The following is a 5955-nucleotide window of genomic DNA, read 5'->3' on the forward strand; positions in this document are numbered from 1 at the left end:
CATAATACTTATGTTGTTTAAATCGGCCTGTTAACTCATTTATCCACCAAATATTTATTTATCTCCTACTGTGTCCCAGGTACTGTACTGGTTCTGGGTGTTGAGCAAGACAGGTGAGACACCTGCCATTTGGAGCTTCCATTCTTGTGAGGGAAGGACCCACCAAGCAATACGATTCACTATTTAAGTTACAATGATGCTGTCATCATTAGAGTGCTTTGAAAGATAAGTATGGGGAGCCATGAGATTGTTCTGCAAGGGGGGTTGACCTCATCTGGGAAGCCAGGGAAAACTCTGAGCCAGTGAATTCTGAATTCTAAAGGGAGGAGAGGAATTGGCTAGACGAGGTGTGTGTGGAAGGGAATTGGGGGCAAAGGCAGGGCTCCAGTGGAGGGAACAGCATATGCAAAGGCCCTGAGGTGGAACGGACTCTGGGACAATAGGATTGGAATGACTACAGGGTGGTGAGTGAGGATCGGGCTGCCAAGATTTCTAAGAAAGCTAGGACACATCAGTTCTGATATATCAGTATGCAAATGCAACATGAACATTAGAAAAAAGTGCCCAGTAAAACCCAAATTTCCTTTCTGTTTTCTGGATTCCTGTACATGGCAGTGTGCTCACACAGTTGAAAATCAGGTATGTGGGTTCTATCTGATGCTCTTAAAAAAATCAAAACCAAAACTCTTGACTTGCTCACAGACACATTTCCACATACTGAATAGTCCATGCACATGTCGCTTTAGTGTGATGTTTCTGAGACTCATCCATGTCGTGTGTGTCAATGATCTGCTCAGTTTCCTGTTGAGTAGTCTTTTGTTGTAGGGATGTCCTGCAATCTGCTCACCTGTTTACTGGCGTGTGAACATTTGGGTTGTTTCCATGTTTTTCATGGCCAGGACTGCAAGGGCCGGTCCAGAGTTGCACCTTCCTCCCAGGCCCCCGCCCACAGCTGTCGCCAAGGCCTTGGCCGTGAGGAAGTGGCTCCATTAACCCTCCTCGGAAGGACTTTTTCTCCCTCTGGCCTCCTTTCCTGATGAAATTCAGTATCCCCAAGGCCCTTACGTTGGCCAGCCTCAAATTCGGACATGTAGCGACAGCTCTCGTCCCTTCCAACACAGCCAGCCTGTGCAGAGTTACAGAGAAACTTGTAAAGGGCTTTGAGAGCCGGACGCAGGCTTTGAAAAAGCCTGGGTAGGACTTGGGTGTCACATTTACAGAATTCCTTGAGGCCACAGTTATCACTTTAATAAATTATCTTTTCCACCTCACTAAATTCTGTTTTGTTCCCTAGAAAGGAGGCCGGCCAAGGATTAACCACGCTATGGTCTGCCCACAATATTTAAATTCCAGATTAACTTGCTCATATTTTTGACGGCCTCTTCTGGGACAATTTCTTTCCACTGCAGTTACTTGCTTCAGTGCTGTTACAATAATCAACATTTTTAAAAAGCATGAAAATCTTAGTTGCACAGCTAAAGAGAACAGTCAGGGACTCTGCCACCTCTCCAGTGAAATCCTGTTGTTTATTACCAACTGCGTTGCATTATTCACGGGCCAGCTGCCTTTCTCTTAATATGTGTAATTACGTTCTTATTCCTCCAAAAAGTGAATGGTTTAATTATTAGAAGTATTATATACTTGTTGTCTAACTTGTCTTCTGACATTGCTCAGTCCTGATGTAATGTATGTCGGCCACACTACATCTGATGTAGAAAGGGATGTTGGGGACAAGCATTGGAGATGATAAGATGTGGCAATCAGAGTATTAGTACCATGAGATGTCAGTGTCCCCAGGGCAGGACCACCGCCCACATCCCCACCCCGTAACACATCTTTGCGCATGCACAGAGAGGCCTCTGGCAGAATAGCCTCCGGTCTGTCCCAGGCAGCCCTGGCCCTCCCGATGTGCTGGGGTCCCCACAGGACTCTGTCCTTGGCAGGCACCAGGGCCCTGCCCCACGCAGCACCTCCTGGGTGACTGATCACACAGGGCACGGTGGCTTCTGAGAAGTGGGGCGTCTGGGAGGCCGAGGGAAGAGAAAATGGTAGGGGCCAAGCGCCAACAGCTGCCCACTCACAGAGGACCAAGGAACATCTCATCTGTTACCCTGGATGCCATGGTCAGAAGGAGCTCTCCGTGACAGCAGAGACAAGCCACCAGCCAGCCTCTGACTCTGTTGGTCTGAGGCCCTTGTTACCTCCAGCTGATCTGTGCCTGTGATAACACGAAGCTCTTCAGGAGTCACTTTCTGCTCCAGGGAGCCAGCACAAGGCAGCCAGCCTTGGAGCCTGCTGAGCGAGACTTGTTGGGAGGCTGGGACAGAGCCATGCACGGAGGATGCAACATGGGAGGGTCAGATGAAAATGCTGGTTAAAAAACGAAGAACAAATACAAACCCTTCGCTCGTCAAGAGCAGAGCCTGGCAGTGCAAAGCTAGACTCCACCACTGGCTGGAGAACGGCTGTGCCAGGATTCGGGGGCGACCTCTTACCCCCCACCTTGCTCCAAGAGCCAGTTGCTCCATCCTCCTTGGGTGGCTCCTGGCCCACCGCGGGAGGCCCCATGAGACTGGTGCCAGGGATGTCCCGTGGCAGGTGTGCTCACAAGCTTTTTCTTTAATCCTCCCTGTAAGAATTTTGAAAAATCATGTACTTCATTGTGTATTACAAAATTAACAACTAAAAAATTTCATCATAAGCTTAGTTACGAAGAATGTAATTTCCAGTATAGAGTAAATCTTATGATTTGATTCTTATCAGCTTCCCTTTAAAAACCCATAAAATTAATAGTCAGGAATTTTACATCAGTACTATTCTTCTTTTCTTTTCTTTTTTTTTTTGAGACAGAGTCTCGCTTTGTTGCCCGGGTTAGAGTGAGTGCCGTGGCGTCAGCCTAGCTCACAGCAACCTCAAACTCCTGGGCTTAAGCGATCCTACTGCCTCAGCCTCCCGAGTAGCTGGGACTACAGGCATGCGCCACCATGCCCAGCTAATTTTTTCTATATAGATTTTTATCTGTCCAAATCATTTCTTTCTATTTTTGGTAGAGATGGGGTCTCACTCTTGCTCAGGCTGGTCTGGAACTCCTGACCTCGAGCGATCCACCCGCCTCGGCCTCCCAGAGTGCTAGGATTACAGGTGTGAGCCACCTCGCCCGGCCAGTACTATTCTTCTTGAACTCATATTTCTAACCCGATTTTCTCACAAAATGTGTCCTAATGTATTTTTTTTTAATTCTTGGCAGCTATAGTGGGTTGAATTGTGTCTCCCCAAAAGATATGTCCAAGCCCTAGACCCTGATACCTGTGAGTGTGACCTTATTTGTAAATAGGATCTTTGCAGATCTAATTAAATTAAGGATCTCAAGCTGAGATCATCCTGGATTAGGGTGGGCCCTAAGCCCAATAACTTTATTAGAGGAAAGAGAGGGAGATTAGAGACACAGACATACACACCGAGGGAAGACCACCACATCAAGACACCAGCCGCGGGATGCCTGGGGCCAGCAGATGCTGGAAGAGGCAGGACCGTCCCCTGGAGCCTTTGCTGACACCTTGATTTCAGACTTTTGGCCTCTAGTACTGTGAGAAAATAAATTTCTGTTGTTTTAAGCCACAAACTTTGTGGCAGTTTGGCATAGCAGGCTCTATCTTACAGGACCATAGGCAACAATTCAGTATAAATAGAACAGAATTCCTCATGATCATAAGTTCAAAAGTTAAATACATATATATTTTTTTCTTCTGGATTGAGTTGGTAGTACAATTGTTAGAGCAAAACAATAAAAATGTATCACAAATTTGGATAAATAATTTAAAACACAAAAAGTAAAATTTTATTGGAAATCAATTCCTTTTGAGATGGTTGGAGCTTTTTTTGTTCAATTACTTCAGATATCTGAGGCAGAACAGCACCTATCGCTGAGGTGTGGCAGTTCACCGTCGCTGTGGCCTGGTTTACGTCTCTGCCTCTGTCTCCGTCTCTAACTCTACACCCCGGAGAAACCTTGTTACAGAAATAAGTATGTATGAATGGAAGTTATTTGTACTCCTTCTGTGACATGTCAAATAAACATATATTTATCATCAAAAAATGATTTTAATGATCTACCGACTGATAACTAAGTCTGCCTTCAAGTTGTGCAGAGCAAAGAACTTGAAAGCAGCTGAGTGGAAAAAGAATTTTATACCCTGAATAGCCATTCACTTTCTTTATAGTATTTAGCATCTTTTTCATGCTTCGATTTCCTTTTTTCTCTCTCCTCAAACTTTCCTTATATTCTGGATCTAGTCATGCCAAGGTCTGCAGCCGGGGAGACTGGTGCTGGCGTGGCTGTGTCCGTGCACGCCTGCTTTGTGATGCTGGGTTGTGAGCTCATATTTGGGGGGGCTGGGCACTCTCTGGGGCCTGGACTGAGGCACCTCCTTCCAGGGGCATTATAAGCTGCTTCTGTCATGTGCCCTGGTGCCATCAAGCCAGGGACACTCGTTTCCTGGATCCCATGGATAGTACACATTGCAAAGGTCAAAGCCACACTGAGGCTTGAGACTGAAACTTCACAGGGGAGAATGTTTTTTCCCCTCAGAGCTGGGGCCGAGAAAGACATGTATTCTTACCGTCACCCTTTAGCAATGGGTGAATTTTTCTATTAATAGTATCTTCTGCCACTGAGTGTGTAGCCTTTCTGGGGTCCTGGGTTTATATGGTGGTCCCAGCCACAATTCTCCACCATCTGTGGGCCAAGCCCTTGCTCTGTTCCCCCAGGGCCATTCAAACTCGGGCCTCCCCTGAACTGCAAGCTCAACATCCCTTTACCCTTCCTTGGGCAAGAGAAGTGCCCTGTTGCCAGCTCAGGCTCCAAGCACTCAGGCCCTCTAACCACGAGAGTGGGCACAGCAATCAGCTGGCCAGTCTGATTCTCAGGAGTTTGCTTCCTGAGCTGAGACACACAGATGCAGAGGGGCAAGAAGTGAGCCATCCTGTACGAGGTTCCAAAGAGCTGGCCGACATGGCCCCTCTGCTGGGGGTCCCAAGCTTCTCCAGGCCTAGCTGCCTGCTATTCCATTACTATGATCTACTGAATAGTCTTCTCATATTTTTTGTTTCTTCTAAGTTCACCAGATTCATTTCTCTGGCTTGCAACTAAAGAGCCACACTCACGTGCTCCTCCTGCCATCAGCATTTCCCCCAGAGGAGGTACTAGGAGGCAATGACTCTGGAGACGGTTCTTGGCCAGCTCCAACTGCAAGGGGCTGGCAGGAGACAGGACTGCACAAGTCTGGTGTTCACCACGTATGATGACCCGCACAGAAATGCAGGATGCATAGATCAAGACATAAATGCAAAAGTAAAAGTATATTCCCTTTTATTTTGTAAATTAACTGAGCTCTACAATAAAAAACTGTGTAGTGTAAATCATTCAGCAAAACATTCTGAGAATGTTTGAGTCATCAGATGAAGTTTTGAAATGATTGGCACAATCTGTGGTTTGCCCAGGAAATCACTAAATGGGGCCCACATCCGAGCCCTGATTGAAAGCAGGAAGTTTCACGCACCTTGTCATGACTATGGCACTAACTTTTTGGCCACTGCACCCATTAAACAGATGGCCAGTGGGAGACCTCTGACTGCAGCAGCGTTGCTCACGAGACGGAACCTCGCTCAGATTCTGTCCAACTAGCTGCGATGGACTCAACAAAGCTCAGCTCTTATGACACTGTTCAGAGATGGCCAACCAAGTCAGTGAAAGTTGCGTTTTGGAATAAAAGGTTTATGAAGTTAGCTTAATTTTATTAATTCGTCTTCACATCCAACCTACAATCTGTCATTCGGCCAAATTTTATGATTCAGTAACTGGAAAGAACCTTTAGTTCAATGTATTCTACTTTTGTTATTAATGTCATACAACACATATGGTTTTTGTAAAATTGATTTGGACAACCTAATTGTTTT

The 5955-nt window shown here is 46.2% G+C and overlaps 1 long non-coding RNA gene across 1 annotated transcript; it reads right to left on the reverse strand.

Moving 5' to 3' along the window:
• Positions 1–3808: 3808 nt before the first annotated feature.
• LOC123645864 lies at positions 3809–5344 on the reverse strand. The gene is made up of 2 exons (XR_006737728.1): positions 5164–5344; positions 3809–4008 (listed from the first exon to the last, which is right to left on the reverse strand). It is a non-coding gene; the product is annotated as an uncharacterized LOC123645864 (long non-coding RNA).
• Positions 5345–5955: the final 611 nt, after the last annotated feature.

The sequence above is a fragment of the Lemur catta genome, chromosome 10, assembly GCF_020740605.2.
Source record: "Lemur catta isolate mLemCat1 chromosome 10, mLemCat1.pri, whole genome shotgun sequence".
NCBI lineage: Eukaryota > Metazoa > Chordata > Mammalia > Primates > Lemuridae > Lemur > Lemur catta.